The sequence below is a fragment of the Oxyura jamaicensis genome, chromosome 13, assembly GCF_011077185.1.
Source record: "Oxyura jamaicensis isolate SHBP4307 breed ruddy duck chromosome 13, BPBGC_Ojam_1.0, whole genome shotgun sequence".
Taxonomy (NCBI): Eukaryota; Metazoa; Chordata; class Aves; order Anseriformes; family Anatidae; genus Oxyura; species Oxyura jamaicensis.
Window position 1 is genome coordinate 282,083 of NC_048905.1, and position 21,897 is coordinate 303,979.

General features: G+C 39.3%; 1 protein-coding gene across 8 annotated transcripts in view; it reads right to left on the minus strand.

Moving 5' to 3' along the window:
* Positions 1-21,897, minus strand: part of IL12B (interleukin 12B) — a 76,287-nt gene that overhangs the window by 12,504 nt on the left and 41,886 nt on the right. For 3 of the 8 annotated variants that reach the window (XM_035338897.1, XM_035338891.1, XM_035338898.1), the window contains exons 1-4: positions 16,602-16,981; positions 16,289-16,450; positions 11,910-12,036; positions 640-720 (exon numbers count right to left, since the gene is read on the minus strand). The gene's annotated coding sequence lies outside the window, so the exon portion shown is untranslated. Of the gene's footprint in view, positions 1-639; positions 1,198-1,513; positions 2,132-11,909; positions 12,037-16,288; positions 16,451-16,601; positions 16,982-21,897 lie in introns of those variants that run through there. The other 5 variants (XM_035338895.1, XM_035338896.1, XM_035338892.1 and 2 more) reach the window with 4 other exon arrangements.

The following is a 21,897-nucleotide window of genomic DNA, read 5'->3' on the forward strand; positions in this document are numbered from 1 at the left end:
TGCATTTATTCTAAAAGTTGAGACTTAGGACAACCAACATATAAACAAATAGTTCTGTCTGGGAGATAAAAACCTGAAATTGCCACATTATTTTATGTTGGCAGCTTTTAACTAACACCTACTGTTTTTTCTTTACAAATTGATGTTCTTTTTTGACCTGTACTAAACCATGAGAAAAGCCCCATATATAGCATATACTTTGAAAATGAGGAAAAAAAGTTTTTTTTTTTTTTTAATTTTTATTATTTTTATTATTGTTGTTGTTATAGAAAATGATTCACTTTCTTTGTCAGGCAGAAAAGAACTGAGTTGTCCTCCTTCTAGCCCTATTCCAAACCTGAATAATAAGACGAATAAGTTATAAGCAAGAAGAAATACATTCCTTATGAAAGCATAAAAATGCTTTGAAATTCAACTTGACATGCTTTAAGAATTCATAAGGAGACAGAGCTCTAGCCTGTGTACTTTCTAGGGACAGCAGTATTCCCACAGCCCAACGCAAATTAGCAGTGAGACAAATTTACAAACCCAGCAGTTCCCGGGGCATGAAGTTCATGTTCATTGTCATGCATTTGGGAAGCACAATAGCAGAGGGGGTGGCAGGCTCTTATTTGGAGGAGGGTACTTTCAGGACTCTACCTGTGCTGAAGGCCTTACACAAATGTGCAGTATTGCAGGTGGAACCCTTTCCTCTCTTTAGCCATCCTCTTCAAAGAAGCCCTGCTCGAGAGATATCACATACACCCTTGGCAGCTGAGCTTTAACTCCCTCCCATCTGACAAAGCACGTAACAAAAGCCTTGCAATGGCACTCAGAAGGGCCTAACAACTTACTGGCTGAGCCTGGTGTACCTAATCTGTTACTCAAGTCAGCCCCACACTCTCCCTTGCTAGAGATCACAGCCAGAGCAAAGAGCAGAGTGAGAAGGCTGCAGGCTGCGAGTACCGCTTTCTCAGTGAGGCATGAAATGATGGCTCTGTCATGGAGAAAAACTGACAGTTATGCTGAATGTGGATCAAAGTAGTTTATTGGTTTATGCATGGCACAGAATTGACCAGCAACCAATGAACTATGCATTCAAGATCATATCAATAATACAACAGGTAAGTCAGAGTACTAGTCGTCGCCAAAATGTTAATTGATACCTATACATCTCCACCCTTCTGTAACTTATCTCAAAAAGCTCTAATTCCCCCCCACACGCATACACAAGGTCACACATGCACACGTTGGAAGGAAGTGTGGGTTACAAACACATACCATCTTTGGGAGTGCATGTCCACCTCCTTACCTCCTGGGTGCTCCAGCTCTGTGCTGCTTCCTGCAGTCTGCTAAGGCACATACTGGTGAGAAAGCACCTCATAATTTCATACAAGCTTATTCAAAATGTTTGACCCTATGCATTACACCTTATACCATCACTCCAGTAGCTGGCATGCTGGCTACTAATGGTGCCTGAAGGGGAGGATGCTCAGTCAGGCAGAGGCAGAGATCATGATCCCAGTGGAGTTACCTGGGGCAGTGCTGAATCAGGTATTGGCTGATGGTCTGCTTCGGTCCCATGATCTCTGTTGCCAGTGTCTCAAATTTTCAATTATTTTGTACTTCATCTCTTTGTAATTCCTGGGTTATTAATCTGGCTGATCCTTGTCTTCCTCTCTTAAATGAGCATTGGAGACAAATGTCTTCTCAGCCAGTTTTGGGCCATCCATTCCCATATACTGTTTATCTTCCTGCTCCTATCTCAACAGCTGTTGTTATCTAGGTCACTGCCAAAGGTGAGCCATGCAGAAACCATTTCTGCTGTTGTTGGTTCAACTGTTCAAAAAGACAAAATGGAAATCTGAGAAAGCAAGTTGACAAAGATGCGGTAGAAACAGCTGCGGCACAGGCAAATGAAGGGCATTTAAACTGTTCCAGGTAACAAAATTGTCTCCTGGTTACCCTTGAAATACTTGTCAGAAGGAGACTGGGTTATGCACCATATTCCCATTCATCTGCTTCTCCTTCCAGAGGAAAACTTGTTACAAGGTCAGGTAGGAAGCCTCAGTGTGCTTTTACACTTCCAGTGCAGATATACGGTAGACCAAGATTACAGGATGCCCCACAGAGCATACTTTGTGCATCAGCATCCAGGAACCAGGACTGAGGGGTGAACAGTGACACACATTTCCCCTGATAGACTCAACCCATATTAACTTACCTGTTTGTGTATATCAGCCATGTATTACGGCTTTTCTTTTTTGACTGAAATGTCACTACTGCTTAGCTTGAACATCTGGCCAGCCTGGTGGCAGTCTTTAAATGCCTGCTCAGTTCTGAAGCATAAATAGTTAACGATCGATCATAAACACATACACATAAACAAGTACACTTCAGCCCACATGACTGCCTTTGCTTAGCTACTGCTACAGGACAAACGGAGTAATGCAGTACCCAAGCTTTATGTCAGGAATCCTAGATGCCAGTTACGGAGTACAGACACATCTGTGTGGAACTTCCATGATAAGATAGTTTGCTATGATCCATCAGAATGGAATTTTTAAATATTAAAACACAGAGATTGTGAAAATATCTTTTGATGACAGTCTGGTTTTCCATTATGAGCTCATACATTCTTATGGGGAAATTTGGAGGACAGCAGTTTCTCTCCCATCATTTTATCCTACTTCCCCTATGACACTGAATGAGAGACTGGTGGAAACCCTATGTCCATGTTTTGATTTCCTCTACTGCAATGGAAATACTCCCTTTTGGCAGAAATGGCCTTTCTGAAAATGGTTTTCCTTTCTTTTGAAGGATAGATGATTTTTGCTTTGTCAAATTGCACACTTTTTTCATCATAATCCAAAAAAAAAAAAAAAAAAAAAAGTGTAACATTAGTAAAAGGAAGATTTGTATAAACTGTATAATCAATATGATTCCTCTTTATGGAATTTCCTTCAGCACCTGGCTAGTTTTGCATGGAGGTCAATTTGTTTTATCAGCTCAAATTCCTTATATTACAGTAATTATTAATGTAGTAGCTGTGAGAAGGGAACTCTGTTCTTTTTACATAATTAAACAGTGGTTTATGTGACTTCATCAGGAAAAACTGCATATTATTAACTTATCAATGACCTTCCCTAAAAAACCTTCAGTACCAAGTTACTGCATGTAATCACTGGACCAAGATCAAGCCTTCGCAGAAGTGGAAAATAATAGAAGGAAAAAATACATTCCACTTCTATTAAAATAATAATAATAATAATAAAAACTCAGCTTTATACAACAGTGGTTCATGTTGCATCTACAACAACCATCCAAGAGCACAGAATCACAGAATGTTCTGGGTTGGAAGGGACCCACATGGATCACTGAGCCCAACTCCTGACTCCACACAGGACTACCTTAAAGCTAATCCATGTGCCAGGTATCTCTCCTTAGATGGAGAGGTTAATAAGGTGTTTACCTCATTTGTGCTCCAAGCTGGTAGGCAATCCACTACCTTCAAAGTAGAAATTGCACAATAGTGTTACTGTGGCCTCATCTAATTAACTGGCCACCATCACACTAACGTAGCTACTCAAGTTTCCAATTAGAGCTAATTCTTGTTTGATTTAGTGCTGGATTTAGATATAAAATACAAGTACATAAACAGCACTAGCTGGTGTTAAAGAAGGGAAGTGTAAAAGAGCAGTTTTCACCTCTTAGTGCTATTCCCTTCTCCCCCACTAAATTCACATCTGTCCAGTCAACACATGTATCTCTACGTAGACTCCATTTATACATACAACCTGTACTTAGAGACAATTCTCACCTCAAATGAAATATATTAAAAGTAAAAAAGAATAGGGGGAAAGAGATAGAACTATCATGAGGAAGGGTAAAAAAAAAAAAAAAAAGAAAAAAAAAAAAGATGTGACATTTTGACATTTCAAAAATGATTTAAGAATTAATCCCATTTACTACAGTAAAGGATTGCGTGGAGTCAATGGGATTTTGGTACATATGTCCACGATATGTTTTTGCAAATCTTCATAGTCACTCAAAATATTGGGCAGAGATAAAAAAGAATCTCACCTCTGTAAGATTTGCTGCAGAACTATAGATACCAGTCCTCTTTAATACAGGAAAGCACAAAAGTTCCTCCCTCAGAGCATGCATATAAATACAGTTCACTGCTTTTCAGTGGAGTAATGCAATGCTTCCTATTACACTGGTCTGCTGTTTCTATCATAAATCTGTTGTTTACATTTGATAAATATGATATGCTACACTCTATGCTAACACTAGGATTTAGATGCAAGTTGGTCACTGTAAGTGAGGTTCACTCATTTCTTGAGTGTGATGTTGTAACTGTTTGAAATCCACTGTCACCATTGCTTTGGCCAGGATATAGTGGTGGAGGTGGGGGAAATAACATATAAAACAGAAAGTAAGGGGAAAAACCCAGTAGTAACTAATTGACTTAAATTCAAACAGCATTTACAGCTTTTTTTTTTTTTTTTGTCAGGCAACTTCTGTGCAAAGGAGGCAGGACACTTGTGGGTTTTATTATTATTATTATTTCGTTTTGATTTTTTTTTTTTTTGCCATTCTAAAATTACATATAGCATTATTTCTTCAGGCATTCATAGTAAGTTAGTAATAGGCAAGGATAAAATCCTTGGGCAACAAATTTATTTGCTGAGTACAAGCCCAGATAACCAATGATATATTGATCTTTTTTATTACACTAATAGGAATTTCAGTTCAATTAAGAAATGACAGAGACTGTGAAAGGTGGGTAGATGAATAGAGAACTAGATCAATTGATTGATCAATCAGTCTCATTTTTTAGAGCCAGTGATTGTTAGCAATGGATATGTGATGGGATCAGACAGTATTTTAAAACCCAGAACTGCACTACTGGACTGGGATCAATAAGTCTCCAGGAAACAATTACGGCCTTTCTACATCTGCTTGAAGGTGACAAAGGAAGCAACATCCAGTGCAGTCCATTACACTATTTTAAGCCATAAGAATATCCCTGGAAAAGTCTGCACTTCCCTTACCAAAAGGCAGTCAATACATAAGACTTCTCTGTTGGTGTTAGGATCTGGTAATGCAGGAAAATCATTTCAGCATGGACAATAACTAGACAGCTTCTATTGTGTGCTCTGTAAAATGCTTGGATGCTCTCATACTGCTCTTCAGTTATTCCTTTGCCACAGCTGAAGAAAGATCAATGCAGGAGAAAGATAAAGTGGAGAATATAGCTGAAACAGATGAAAAAACATCTACAGTAACATTCAGTCAGCAAAGAATCTATCGAGAAATTACACTCCGTTTTGGAATTGTATTAATAATTTAAAATTCATCAACTACTTTTCTTAGACATTAATTGATTTTCTCATATGAAGTACATCTATTTAATTATACATCATTACAATGATGTATAATTATCTATCTATATATATCTATTAATAGATAGGAACACCCGTACAGCAAATGATGTCATGCTTTTAACACATACTTAAGACAAAGTGTTCAGTGAGTGACTTTAAATAAAATGGAAACAGAGTAGAAAAGAAATGCAAAGGTTAAGCATGCTGCTGAAAGAGAAAGAAATTGGTTATAACATCAATATTTTATATTTCAGGATTCATTATGCTTTAATTTCTGTGGAATTACAGGGAATATTCTAGTTTTAACTAATCACCTTCTGTTTAATAGCACAGTATTTGAAGGACAGCTTACTATATTTTATCATATTTCAGCAGCCCTAAGAATTCATCTTGGCACAGAGATTTGCAAAGCAGCCTTTGATGTCTAAGAGGTAACAATATGAAACAAATAATGAGCTGTAAGCAGCATGAGACATTCTCCTTTAATTCAGTATAAGCTTGTTACGTCCCTATGGCCCTCGTGATATCAGAGGGCCTTATAGGCTGCACATGAAGCACAAGATGAAGGACTGCTGCTTTCATGCTGGCTAGTGTAGGCCAGGCTAAGTGATCTGCAGCCGTGGTAAAGGGAAGAGCTGGGGAAAAAAAGGGCTGTTTGTTTCCTCCTATTTTTTGCGGAAAGGGAAAATTGCCGAAGGTAATGAAAGGCCCTTTGAACCTCTCCATCCTTTTGGCAGTATATTGCAAAAACTTGAGGAAGTTGTCAGCATTATGTGGGTCCTGGCACTAGAACATCTCAAACAACTCCTGAAGCTTCAGGAGGATGATAGCAGGTAAAAATTCTTTGCCCTTCCTAATAGTAAGAAACCTAGACATAAAGGTAATGCTTCTTTGTGAGAGAGGAAAAGAGGAAAACAGGTCTTTCTACAGAGACAGCCCAAGACTTGAATGAAACGTTCCAGGAAGTCAGAAAACATCATTGCCTTCTGCTCCAAATGCACTTGTCTATAAAGAGCAAACAAACCCCTCCTTCTTTCCCTGCTAATCTGTGCACACTCCCTTCCCCGGGGGAAACAATGTGTGCTATATACAAGCACATTGCTCAGATACCATGCTGTTATCACGGCACTAATGAGAGGAGAGGAAAGTAGAGCAGAGGAGTTATTCTTGCACCTAGCTGCATTGACTGTGGCTATGTTTACTTGGGATTTCGCAAGCTGACTTGAACCCCTCTTAGGAGGGCGTATAGCTCAGACTTGGCACTGTGCTAACTTCTGCCCTATGACTTCTGATAAAGTTCGGTGTCCTAGCAGAGCATATGGACCTCTGTGCATGAAATACTGTATCGACAGTATTTCAGTTGTACTCTTAGTGGATCTAAGTCTGTACAAAGTGCAATCATTATGAAACATACTTCTCTCATCAGCATTTATTGCTATTTTGAAGAGGAAGGTGGACATAGGTTAAGGTATTCAGGCATATACCTTGAAGAAAAGTGAAGTCATCACAAGTGTCTATTTTGCTTAGTAATTATTATGTATATATTTATTTTATGCTAAAGCCTAAAGGCTCAAACTGAGAACATGGCCCTATCTTATAAGGGATTCCAGGAGTTCATAGTAAGATTCAGTGCCCTGTTATGAAATAGGCATCCTGTTTCATCATTAATAATCTGTCAGAAAATTCCAGGTTCCTGGAGGTTGTGAAAATATATTTCAAATTATGTAATAAGAGCATCAACACCACCTATGACTGTTAACAAATGAGGTCACACAAGACCTATTTGGAAAGCAAAGATGTTTCACAAATGAACCACTGAAGCACCCCTCAACTTCTGAAAGTCAAAGGAAATTTCTGAAATGACTTCAGTAGTTGTTTTTTGATATGACATTAGCTCCTGTAACTTCTGTGAATGTTAGTTTTACTGAAGTCATATTGTAATAAATGGGACTACAGTATTACCAACCCAAAGTGCTAAAAATTCAGGAGCCTTGACATGTGATGGTTTCTAGCAGCTACAGTAGAATAGAGAAAAGAGGGGGACCGCTGGACTGGCAAATCCTCCTCTGTTACGTACCAGATAATGGAAAAAAAGGTGCTAGGAGGGACTACCACCCCACTGGCCTTCCTCAGTTCCCAGATGTAACTAATCCAAGAAGTTATTTTTTAAACAAGGTTTTCTGTCTTCTGCTGGTATTGTTTTAGGCATTCAGGGTGGAGCCAGGCTATGCTCTTCAGATATTCTTTGCAACCACAACAGCTAGAAGCTGTAATTTTAGTAAAAAACTTAAGCTGAGAATTCAGTTTCATGTGTTATCATCTAAATCTAAGCTTTAAGGTTAGCTGTCACGTTAAGAAATAAGTTCCTGCAGAAGTGTGAGAGGTATTAATACTATAATTACAGAAATAATAAGGTTGTTTGGTATTAGTCTAGGAGTAATTAAAACTATGTAATACTTACAGAGTTGTATGCTAATAAACAGCAAAAGATAAGGCAATCTGTGAGTGGTTCCTGGAACTTCGCAGCACTCTCTTAAAAGAAAGCTGAAAGAAAAGCCTTTATGTCTTGAATTTATGTTCCCTTCCTGACAGAAGACAAATTTAAATTAATGCAAACTTACACAGTTTGATCAGTGGAAAAACGAATGTTCCAGGTCTAAAGAGAAAAATAGGACAGGTTTAATCCTTTTCCCTCTAATATAATGTGTGCTTCAGCTTAGACTTCAGTGGAAACAGGTTTTGGTTTGCTGCTCACAAAAAAGCCTCTTGGATACTAAATCTACAATGTTTAGACAGAGAAATTTACTTCAGACATCTCTGAATCTGACCAAGGTTCCTGCATGCATGCAGGCTTTGGCTGGAAGATGAAGGAACCACTGGACTTGAGGACAGGAAAAAAAATCCACTGTTTTAAAATAGTTCTCGATTAGACCCAAGTGTGCTGCCTTGCTTCTTAAAGAATGGATCAGGAGACCTGTAGCTATGCTCTGTCTCATTTAGGGAATGGATGCATGTTAGACCTTTTTAATACATCCTATGGAATGGAGGTTCTTCAGACTGGCCCACAGTCTAAGATGCTTTTAAATGAGCTCTTAAAAGAGTAAGTCCACCACAGTAATCTAAAATTCTCAATAGAGATTTGAAATTCCACTGGAAAATTTGAAGAAATATGAAACCCAGGTTTTCAATACTCTCTTGAATCATACATCATGGAATTTCAAGGACAGAAAGCTAATATATTCTCTTTTCTTTGCATAATTAGTATCATGTAGTTAGTCATGCAGCAAACCAGTAGGGAGTCCAGCAATGCATGAGTTCAATATGGGAGTACACAACAGAATTCCTGTTCTTTATCTTTGTCCATTAAAAAGGTGTTTAGAGTAGATCTGAACTCTAACAGGGAGACTACAAATACTTCAACAATTTGTCAATGTATTTCGTTGTAAATAAAAAATATAGAACCTCAAAAAATAATTTTGTCAGTGCCATTTCTTTAGTACAGAAACACACTTTCTGTAGGGCTGTACTGTAATTTTGTAATATTTTTTCTCCTTTTTATTTATCCATGAAAATTTGTCCTTTATTACAGTGCTATTATTTGTAGCCATAAAACAGGAAATCTGTATTTATTTTTTCTGTTCTCAACAGTATCAGCTTTCTTTGTTAATTTTGAAACTGAACAGTCATTGTCTGAATGTTTATGATATGAATCAACTAACACATTAATCTTGTTTTTATTTGAAAGGGGGGAGAAATCCTTTAAAAATTGCCTTTGCTTCCAACAATGTTGTCTGCAGCAAAAGCAATTAAACACAGAGGTGAAGAGACATAAGAAGGGATCTTTTCTTTTTAAAATATATATTGTCTCTGCCATTCCCAGCTGTGCTGACATACCAACTGTTACAAGAGTAATAGGAATTAGATTGTTTCATACTTGACCACAGCAACTCAATTTCTTGCCACCGAACATTTCTGACAGATCTTTGCAGAAGGATTCTTGTTCAGGAAACAAGGGGAGGTGCGAGCACCTATATGCCAGCTGTAAGAAGAATGGTTTAATAACGATGATTTGAGTTGTGTTTCTGTGTGGTCCCTGGCCTGAGTATTCTCAATATTTGCCACCTCCATTCCTGACCAGGAAAATGTTTCGGTTCATGCCAAATGAACAGCAGTTTTATACTGGGTGCAAGTGATTCAGCTGCTCTGGGCTTTTTCCCTGTTGCATGCTAAAGGGCCTGCTGCTTTCATTTCAGATTCTGCCCCAAACATTCATTACCTCATCTGCACATAGGTTTTACAGTCTTCAGCTTCCTTTGTTTTTAAAGTCTCAGCTACTTTGGCATGAAGGCAGGCATGTAAAACTGCTTTGTTATAAGCATCATGATGAATAATCATGCTACAGGAAAGCTAACTTACAGATTTATAGTACCAGGCCCTGACAGAGACAGTTTGAAGCTGATTGTGACCAGCTTCTTTAGGGGAAAAGAAAGCCACATTCAAGAAGGAAGGAAGACAGTTTTCTTATTTTCAAAACTGAGAAAACCCACAAGAACAGTTTTTGTGACTGGGGAATGCAGCAATGACAGGCTTTTTGAGCCCATATGGACACAACTGCAGAGTCTTGGTCTCTGTCTCAGTTTCAGATCCTGTGGAAGTTACTCTGGTAACATGCCAATAGACTGTGTTGTATCATGTAACATTTCTATAACTAACTCATTCTTTTCACTGATACCACCGCCTCTATGGCAGTAATACACAATGAGAAGAAAAGCAGATATTGATTTAAATGGTACCGTTTAACTTGCCTAATGAACAAACCCCAAAATAAAAAAGCACAGTACAACACTTATTCCTGTGTTTAACTGTCTTTTCTAATACACTTTATATATTTGCAGAAAGTTTTGATCCAAGTAAGAAACTTGAACGTGGGATCTTTACACTGCTGAATCAAGTTTTGTTTGTTTGATATTACAGGCACAATCCCTAGGACAATTTTCATCTTTGTCGCGTGGCCACTGATCATGTACCATTTACCTTGGAAATGCTTGAATGTACTCACAAAGGCTGATCAAGATGGGCAGCAAAGTGAAGCAAACAAAATGTGCTATCTAATTAATTGAAACAGCAATCACAGCCTGAACGGAGTACTAGCTGCTGAGAAACTGCTAATACAGCAGGAAGGAAAAGGTGATCTATCTGCTAGTCCATTCTGGCCTTCTCCAAATTTCTCTTCTTGAAGGTTTTTCCAGTGTGGTATTTTGCAGCCAAAAACCCCATTTCAAGAAATACGTGCTTTGGTGCAACAAAGGTCATTATATAAGACTTTAGATTATGTATTTTATGGCAAAGCACCATGCTACTGCAGATGATTCTCCAGCCAGAAACTATTCCAATTCACTGGCCTCACCACCCTCATAGTAAAGAATTTCCTCCATATATCTAACCTAAGTCTACCTTCTTCTACTTTTAAGCTTTTACCCCTTGTTCTATCACCACAGTCTCTGAAAAAGTACATCTCCAGCTTTCCTGCAGGCCCCGTTTAGGCACTGAAAGGCTGCCGTAAATGCTCCCCAGAGCCTTCTCTTCTCCAGGCTGAACAACCCCAACTCCCTCAGCCTGTCTTCACCGGAGAGGTGCTCCAGCCCTCTGATCATCTTTGTGGCCTTCCTCTGGACCCACTCCACTGAATTCATGTCCTTCTTCTGTTGGGGGACCCAGATTACAAAGACTGTAATACTTTAAGTATTGCTTCTAAGAATTCTAAGAAATCCAGCCTTTTATTTCTGATTTCAACCTTGAAAAATCTGACCACCTAGCTGAACTCAGACACTGGTAGAAGAAAAACCAAGAGGATAGTTCCATTGCAGTGTCCTGTGTCTCTGTGACTATGTATGACACAAGACACATCAAAGCACACTGCAATGCCTTGTCTTCAGCCTTAACAGCAATGGGACTAACAGAACTTGTCACACACCCCGGTGTTGTTATTGATACTGTTTCTCATTTTCATTATCATCAAACAATGAGCTAAGAAGGTGAACACTTGGCCAGTTTGTACAGTCTCAAGTGTTCGGATGCAAGGTAGAGACAAGGAGGGGGAAGACATGAAGAGATCAAGTTACTTCATCCAAGGAGCAGAACTCACAGGGTGAGCTATACAGGTTCAAAAGGGTGGGGAGCAGAGAGTGAACTCACTGTCTTTCAGTTCTTGCTGCCTGCAGCAACGTAATTGGACTGGAACACAAAGGATGCAAGTCAGGAGAGGAGGTGACTGTTTATATTTCTTTTTGAGCAAAGCAAAGCAAAAGCAGACACGTAGGTTTCCATGCCATTATGGGGTATCTTCTGAGCTTTTGGGTGTGAACCTACCTGCAGTTCCTTATTCAGGATAGACTACTGGTTAGTCAATAACTCATTCAGCAAACAATTTAAGTGTCAAGGTGAGGAGAAAGCTTTGTGTGAGGGAACTTCCACAGAGTACTTTCCCAAAAGAATGATGAAACTGCTTTCATGGAGTGACAACATTTTTTTTCTGCTTACCATCATACCATAGAGTATGAGGATGTGCCTGGAGTTGCTCATATTGGAAATTGTGTTCTCTTGCTCCTCCCTTGGTTCTGACATCATCCTGAGTAAATGCATCACAACAGGTCCGTAGAAAAAGTGTCTGTCACACAGATGAAACAGTTGAACAACGTTAGTAAATTCCTGGACTTGAGCATGAATGAGATCTTTTAAAACTGTTTGAGAAGACATAGGTAGAAAAAAGGAAAGGAAATGTGTTATATTTAAAATATCAATGGATTTGTACTAAGGCTTTTTTTGGTCAAAATTTAATCCAATGCCTTTTTTTTTTTTTTTTTTTTGGTGATCATGTACACAAGGCTCTTCCAAGTTGCACCTGTGGGCTATCAATACTCAGTTCATGTTAAAGCTGACTGCTGTTTGCACATACAAGTGCTCATTCAATCCTGTGTTTGAAAGGCAGACCATTTAGAATCTAACCTAGTGAACAGAAGTGGCTGTGTCCATCTCCCCCAGATCCCAAAGAGGACAATCGCTACTGGGTTCTGCTCTTGTCATAAGGCAGAAATCATAAGGTTAATGAAACCAGAACCTTCTAGGTTACAGGGAGAAGGGGATGTTATCTCATTTAGCAAAGAATCCCTGCAGCTATCACGCATTGTTGACACTCCTTATCACTTCCTAACTCTGCTCAGCCCTGCAGCTTAACCATGGGAGTTTTGGGGGACAGTCTTTGCTTGGTGGGCTAGAGAAGAAATAAAAGGGTGTGAATTAGATTCAGTCTTCAACCCCACAGTGCAGAGTTGCAGAACAAAGATTCACTGGCCACCAAAATCCACTCAACTTAGAAGCTTTTTAGTCAAAAGTGCATCACTCCATTTTTTACCTTACAGCTTTAACTGGCTTTGTATATTGCCTCTTTCCATAGGCAAAATCCCCTAGCATGCTCCTCAGAGCACTCAAAATGCAAATTCAATTCCTCTGTGCAAAGCTAAATAAAGTTACACAACAGGTATTGACGTAACAAGTGCAACGTGGAGTTTCTCCCTACCACCACTAAATCTTTCCCCGACATTAGAAAGTCAGACAAATGTGGGTTCCAGCCACAAACAATACTACTTCCTTTCCGTGGTAACAGCTAGTGTAAGGAAACACTATAAGAAAACACTAAACCTAGTATTTATTGTTTGTCTTACTTCAGATGACTGAGCAAAGAGCTTGCTTGCATTCATGATATTCCAAAATGTAAACTCCTCTAATATGGTGAGCCAAAGCTGTGCTATCTGCCAATTAGTAATGGAATTTCTAACTCAAGTGAGAAACAGCAGGAGAAAACCCTGCATTGCAGAATCTCTTCTGTGGTCAGGTGTCACACACACACCTGACTACCTCACAAGTTAATCATTACTATTCCTATGCAATGCTTGTGTGAATATGTAATAAGAATATCAGTTTTAGATGTTGTGTCAATTCCCTCTACCTATACATCTGAGAATTCTGAGAATGAAAATCAGTTCAGAGAACTTTAGTCTGATAATCCTAACAATAAATCCCTTTGACTAAGGAACTGTTGTTTGCCCAAAGCAAACAAGATGTCTATCATGTTTACACAGTCCAGCAGAAAACCACTTTCAGTACAGACTGCAGTCCAGTATAGATGACTTAATGGTGTAGATAGATCAGGTGGGATAAAAATTTTGCAGTAAAACAGCATTGATCAAATATTATCCTTAGCATGAGAAATTCTGCTTTCTGCTTTTGTGTGTGCGTGTTCAACCAGCTGAATTTAGAGGACATAGGACTTAACTATGAGCAGCCTCATGGAAGAAGACATTGGTCCACAATCTGCAGGGAACTTCAAGACACATTGCAGGTTGTGGTCAGCATCATGAGCCTGGCACTGCTCCATGAGCCAGCTGGCAGAAACACCACAGACATGGGATGTGGTATGAGACAGCCATATTCCTACAGTCACCACACAGCTTTCTATAGAAGTCAACTCTGCAACAAAGCATGTTGTATTAAGAAAACAGGAACTATCTAATCTGTTACAGAGTTATAAATAACTGATGGCAAAGTTTATTCACAACTGCTAGACAGCAGGTGATGGTGCACAGCCAAGGGTTTGAGAAAAGAGTCAGAATTAAAATCCCTAGAAGTCATGAACTTACCTTGTGACAATACTATAATTACCATTTCATGAAGGGGGAATACGTTTACACTGCCCTTTCCTTACTGTTAATTGCTCAAGTTTTTCCTAAGACTTGATTCAGGATTGCTTGCAAGCAAGTCAGAAATATAGTAGAAAGAACACAGGTATATTTCCATTAGCGGCACATAAAAAATATGCAATATAGACAAGGCAGTGGTACATAACCTATATACAACTGCATACAGTTATGTATTTTGCTTCATGTTTCAAATACTTAACCACAAGCGTTTCCTAGAGGATCTTCAACTCCATTTCACGCTGCATATAAAAATATAAAAATATATTTCATATATTTCACTGTAAAACAGCAGTGGGTAAATAAGTTTAATGCTCTTCACTAATGATTTCAGCACATCTGCATTTAGAAAGGAAAATTTAAAGCAACTTCTCTTTAAAAAAAATGATTTATTCAGTTGAAAAAGAGATCCTGGTCAGAGCTTAAAAAAATCCTCTTTACTTCAACTTAAGAAATTGTAATAAATGGTTCTCCTTATAGGAGAAAGCACTGTTCATGTAGTATGAAACTACAGTGTCTGCTGGCAACTCCCTTTCTGTGCCTTTTGTTTGGTAGCTCAGACCAGCCCCATGACCACGTGGGAGGGTTCCTGCATCAGAGATGTAACAGGAACCCCGGGATGGCACAAGGCACTGCCAGTAACATCTGGCAGCCTTTGACCTTTACTATAATCTTCAGATCAGAGGCTACCTCCTACCCAGGCTTGGCACAGAAGTTCAAGTTTCTGTTGACCTCAGTCATGATGAAAGCCAGCCCAGCTGGAGCTACTGCCTCCCCTTGACATAGCTACTTGCTTGTTACGATTCGTCCTCTGAGGTCAAATCGGCTGGCAGAAACTGTCTTTTACAGAAAAGGAAAACAAACAAACAAACAAACAAACAAACAAAAAAAGAATCTTGCATGAGATGAACAGACAGTGGTACTGCAGAGCTATGGCAGTATGAGTCCCACAGGCTGAGAATCTGACCTAAGTCCCTGTAGGATTTCACTGGCATTGCTTACTGATCAGAGCACATGTATAGGGCACAGGGATAAGTAATATCCCATTAGAAAGCTTAAGCTTCTTGTGATGCTCTGGCTGTTGTGCTTTGCATGTTTCTATTGACCATCAGCAGGGTGTATGTGCTAGCATCTGTGGTGACCCTTGTCAGAAATCTAAAGAGGATTTACATAAGCAGATAGCAGTGTGCTGGCTGGATGTGGTGTCGTGTCCAATGTCATTCTTCATCACATGGTGCATGACAACTCCATTACTCCTCCTGCTCCAGCTAATTTGTGGGAGTCACAGCCTCCTCTGTCCTGAGATTACTTTGAGTATTCACTGCAAATTCCTCCAGGAACACAGTCAGGTTTGTGCTGCTCACATACACCTCACTCACCACAAGATAAAAGAACTTTACAGATTAAAACTGGCCATTCTGGACTACCTGCCACTGCAGGGCACTGCATTTTATTTCAAAATAGTGTCTTCTTTCTCATGCATTCACAATTTCCTCAGTTCTAGTTTTCAATATAGCTGTTTTGAAATACAAAGAATTTTGTTATGTTAAACACATCTCTGTTTCCTTCTGAGAGCAGCCAGAGGTGGAGTATGCAGTCACTAATTTACATATCCTCAGCTTTAGTTCAGCAAAGCTGCCAGTTGCTGATGGGTTATCTAGGGATGTAATAACCAGCTCCAGTCAAAACAACTCTGTGGTTTCATTTACATATTAGGGGAAATAAAACAACACAATGAGTCAGAAGTGGAGCTCTTTCATTATGTAATAGAATAGTAAACCTTTCAAAGAAGACATAAGTCTGTATTTGCTGTAGTACTTCCCCCAGGATGGTCTGTAAGATCTAACTTGACCACAAAACCAAGAAGCCTGAAACTGGTTCCTTATTGTCACAGGAAAGTGAGCTGTCATAACAGTCATATGAGCATTAAGAGCAGCACAGTTGTTACACTTGAAGCAGTGGGTTCACACATGCGCAGATGGATTCTGCCCCCTCCTCCCCCACACCACAATATCTCAGCAGCTTCCCAAACTAAAGGAAGAGCTCAGAGAAACTTGGAAGTTCTCCCCTTGATGTACCTGACATGTGTCTCTCAGACAGAAAATTTTTGTTGTATGACAAAAATAAAAATGAAAAAAAAAAAAAAAAAAAAGGAAAGAAATTTACCAAGTGTTCTTTCTTAAGTGATGTTTCTTCTTCCAAATCATCTCCAGAGCCAGAACTGACAGTCTGTAGGTCATACCCCAAAAGTATGAAAACTGAGTCAAGGATATTGCTGTCACAGTGGGCCAGCTGATGGAGTGAAGGGTATCTCCATGTATCTACCAGCTGGACGATAGAGAGAAAATTTCAAGACCTTTAGATCCAGTAAATAAAAAGAACAAAATACATTATGGTAGGGACCGGCAGGTAATTCGATTCAATGAAATATAAAGGCCAGACTGTGAACAATCCTGAAATTAATATCTCCGTAAGTCACCTGGTAGAAGCGTTCCTGCCCACAAGTTGGTGGAGAAGGGTTTCACCAGCTTCTGCTACAGACACAGCTCCGCACATTATTCCTCTGTACATAAGGGAAAGAAAATGCAGGCTCTGATGCAGTCAGTGCTACTATTTTGTCATCAGCTCCTGCCAGTGGAATAGGGTTGTGTGGTATCCTATTGTGTTTCTGTACTGGGTCTGAATGGCAAACTCAAAATTCATCAGAAACACTAAACATTGCATAAGAAAAAAAACACTTTACATATTATTTTAAAACACAAACCCAAGCATCTTCTGACAATATAGACATATCATTCTTAAAGCGCAGAACACACACAAATTCTCTATAAATATACCAAGCTGTGTGTATATCTTCTCCATCTGACCAGTTAATCAGTTGCTCTTTATAGTTTTATTTATTAAAGTTTTTATTATTTTATTTTAAAGTAATAAAAAGTTAAAAAGTAATTTAAAATAAAAGTATTTTGTTATTTATTTATTAAAGTTTTATATATTTAGTTAAATCACACTGGAAATCAGTGTCATCTGTACAAAAATGATAAAGCTGGTCTTCATTTTCTGACAAGGACCTTTCAAATATCATTTTTAATGCTTATCCTAACATGCTATATTGGACATAACCAATCAATTCTTGTCACATTTTTCATGTTGATACATGGTCCTGTAACTATGGATGGTGACTTTACACTGACTTCTTTGGAGTCAGAATTTGGCTGATAGTTTTTAGGTGCTCAAAAACTAAAATTATATCACTGGTCCATTGAAATTACAGGATACTTAACTTAATGAAAAAATTGTGTTCATTTCACTGGGTCAGGACTGAACTCCTAGTATCTAGGGATGTTACTTCTGAACTGGCAGTAGAAACTAAAGAGCTTCTGATTGCTCAGTGGAGATTAAGTACAAAGAAGGACATTCTTAATTTCATACTCCAAGTACTGTCAAATAAAAATAAATGATAAATGGACACATCTCAAAATTTCTTATCAGCTGTTGGCAAAATAAAACATTGGAATATACTGTATGAATATTTTTAACAGAATTTCTGAATTCACAGAAGAGCACAAATACTCTGATACAAGTTTCTTGAGTAGTATTCACATCAGCTATGGAGCTGTTTGATTTTCATACCATCCCATATCCATCCCACTGCCCTTGTAATGGAAGTTGTTCTTCTGGGCTTTCATTCACATCTTAGTAACTGACTTGCAATTTCAGTAATTTTTGTGGCTATTCTGTGAGTTCTCTTCAGTACTCATAAAAACCAAAACTGGAAATACAGAAGTCCTACTGTCCCACTCATTGCCACCATCAGGAGCCTTCGGATGCCCACAGACAAGGTAAAGGAAGACTCAGTGAGAACTAGGGAGGGCGAGCACCTGTGCAAATGGGATGGCACATGGCACACACCTTATGTAGTGATTTGTCCCTACTTGCTGACTCTGGATTCACACTGATCACCAGAAGCCTCCTGTCCCTTTCTTGTTTCTGACACAAACCTGCTCCAAAAACTGTGGACCATGTTTAGGGTCATTCCGTCTCAGCCTTCTGCTCCTGCCCACCACCGTCCCCATCCTCCTTCTTCCCTGGTGGTAGCTCCCCAGTAGCCACCACTACCTGTTAGTCATTGCCTCTCACTCTCCTCCGCATCCGCCTCATCACGAACAAAACGAGTTTCATCCTCAAGAATTACAGCTGGATTTCTGAACTTCCCCACCACAGAGTCTTATCCCTTTTGGCTCCCTTCCTGCCCACTTCCTTCAAGTGCACTTCAGCAGAACCTCTTCTGCTTTGTAGATTATAAAACACAGATGAATGAAATGTTTCACTTGAATTGTGTGGATGTTATACAAACTGAGTGGATGTTATACAAACCAATTGTGCATCTTATAACCAATTCTGACCTATCCCCATATTTAATTATAGGTTTTGGTTCTATGCCTTTTTTAATCAAGGAATCATCTACAGCATTTAAGATCCCAAATTATCAAAGTGATTTTCAAAAGTTCACAAGAACTTGCAATTTATCTGAACTTTCTTTATGAATGCTTTCACTAAATCTAGATCTCATTAAAATTTGAGAGTACTGCTGACATCAGACTGCTAGAATCAAATTTCAAATGCATTTGTGACAAACTCAAATTGGGCAATTAATGTATTTTCCAATGTGACTAAAATTCTCACTTCTAGTGTGCCAACAAAGCCCATGTGACCAATGCAAGTATACAATGACATAAGATGATATCAAAACCAAATCTTGCCAATGGATTTAAAATAAGATCTAATTACGGGAAATGAAGAATTGTTCAAGCTGAAAACTTTAGAACTGGAGAACTAGTGCAAATTGAGTCTAGTATTAAAAAAATTAGGAACTTCTGAACAAATTCATTTGCTGTGGACTGGAACACAGTAGTCTGTACTAAGAGTTGTGTTGGTCTCTGCATCACACTGCCTTTTCTCCTACTACTAGTGCTGTCTGCTAGGCAAATTAAATGTGAAGACTTTTTTTATTAGTGAATGCTATTTTCCCAGGAACCGAACCATCACATTGTAAAACCACAATTAGATTTTATCTCACCATTGTATGAGTTTTGAGGAGAAAAAGCTAAAGCGAAGATTAGAAGGGAGAGGAGGGGAGAAGAAAAAGGAAGGGAGAAAAGAAAAGGCAAGGAAGAAGACAAATATAAAAAACACGTGGCAGATATTTGGAGTAGAAAAAATACCAGCTAATGTGATTTTGAGCTGTGTTAGGTAACATGAAAGCAAAAGACAGTAGGAAGTATTATATAGTGCTATAATCCACATTCTTTAGACACGGAGCACGGCATCCAGGTATGCACAAGGCAAACGGACTGGCAAAGCTCAGTCTACGAAGAACACGAGCACAAGAAAGAAGTATTACCTAACACAAATTCCCCTTTCAACCTGGCATTTTGCAAGTGCCATTACTTCTTTATAACATCATTTTAAGCATTTTTACCTTCCCTCAGATAATTTCACATTCATAGTCTTGACTGTTCCTATGGAACTCAAGATCTTTGCATTTGATATTGAGAAGTTAATACAGTGAAGGATTAAGTTACCTGACTGAAGTAATACAAACATATTCTGCCACGTGCTTTAACTACAAGGTCAGTCTTTTGTTTAGAGAAATGATGGAAAAATGGGGGAAAAAATGTGTATAAAGAATTTCCAGAGGTTGACAGTGAGTTTTTTACCTATGAATCAGAAATTCAGTTCCAGCCTTACTATCCAGTGACTGAAAGCCACTGATCTTTAATTGCTACCTTCACAGAAAATTTGAGTAGTTTCAGTCTACTTTCTGCTACATAAATCCCCGTTAAAGACTCATATCATGGGTGATCTCACTTGCAAAACTAATGATCACAATTCATCTCAGAATTAATGAACACTGAAGAGATTCCTAAAAAAATGTACAGTCAATTCTTTTTTTTCCAGTCTACTTCCCTTTTGTTATTTCTCCTTATTCCCAGTTCATGTTTTTGGCTGAATCAGACACCTCTGGCCAGCTGCACCCACATCCCCAGTGCAGTGCTGTGATGTACCATCCTGGCACTCCTCCACAGTGCAGGTCAAAGCCCTGTCAAAAAGCTGCCGAGGACCCCAGGCAGAACATGGGAGACTTTGTTTTTCTCTGGGTGTATTTACAAGCCCTTCCTGCTGGATGTACTGCTCCTCCTTGCTCATCACCCACCTCCCTTATTTTCAGGGCAGGCCAATAAAACAGTGCCCAGCACAACAAGCATATCGTTGGGAACAAGGACAGAATGTGGAGAAAAGCAGGATTGTTCTATTTTACAGCAGTACGCTGCTGGGGGGCTGAAGCAGTCTCAAGTTCACAGAAAGGTTGCAAAACACAGCAAGGTGGATCTCCAGCAGAGCCTGGCTTGCAGACAGCTTGCAGTCATCTGAACTCCTCACAGCCATTCTGCTACAGCGGTGGCCCCCTGCTCGGTAGTGGAGGGGTTCCTCCACTCCACATCCACAGGTCCTCTTCAGCCTGATCCTGTGTCTCAGCAAATGTAGAATTTGCAGGGATGAAGCCAATGACAGAATAACCATGGAAGTGAAATCCCCTCAGAGTTGGGGAAAGCAGTGTTTGGGGACACAGTGATGTGAAATGCTATAGCTTCTCTGATGTCTGTGCCCATTTATTCCACTTTGAGTGACTTCATGAACATCAAAACTCTTGCTTCAGTAACAGCAAAACTATGATGTAATTAAAGACTAGAGTATCTAAATAAGAAAGCAATGTAATCCTTACACACTGAACTTCCTATATTGTGGGTGAGTGAAAAATGTCCCCAGTAGCTTCAGTCCCATGACCTCAAGAGACCTCCTCCAAGACTAAAAGGGGTATGAGATGGGGAAACTCACTGGGGCAATATTCTTCCTCTTTCATTTTCCACAGTAGCAGATTCAAGTTAAAAAGGTGATGATACTTTGAAAAGAAAGATGAAGCATTTCAGTAACGGTAAAAGAGCTGGTATGTCCATACTTCTTGTCCCAAGGAACAATCCCTGGAAAAAAAAAAAAAAAAAAAAAAAAAAAAAAAAAAAAAGAGAGAGAGAGAGAGAGAGAGAAACCTGGACCACCAAGATTAATTCCCCATCATCACCACCACACAAGGGTCTTAGGCCAGAGCATTCCCTGAAAAGCCCCTTCCTGAGCTATGGGATGCTCCTCTGAATACCTTTAAATCAAAGCTTACAAAACCAGCGTCTCAGAGTAACACAGCAGGAAAGACCATGGACATTGTAAGGAGCATTCTGTGGTCCCTTTACTTCTAAAGAATTTCGGAGATCAAACACCTGAAAAAAGGGACCACATCTTCCAGTGCCAGAAATAAGCAGAAAACTACCAAAGTCCTTTACCAAATCTCACTGAAAAGTCCTCTCTGAACCTTATCCCATTAACTGGCTTAACACCAACTATATATTCTGAAGTTAATTTCTCTCACACACTGCTAAGTGGTGCTTTGAAGGGAACAAATCAAGAGATTATAGGCATAACCAGCATCCCAGCATCCTTCCAGAGAATTTCTTCATTAACTGAGATGGTGTATGGACAGAACCTATACAATATTCTCTCCCTAAAACACAGGTGCCAGGGGATGGCTGAAAGCAGGACAGATGTTCTGAGGCCAGCAGTAAACCAGCTGGTGACTGTGTGTGGCTGCCTCTAGGCAGGGTGAGAGTAGCTGGGGTGTTTGGCTGGAAGGCTGCTCCTGCAGCAGGTAAGACATCCCCCAT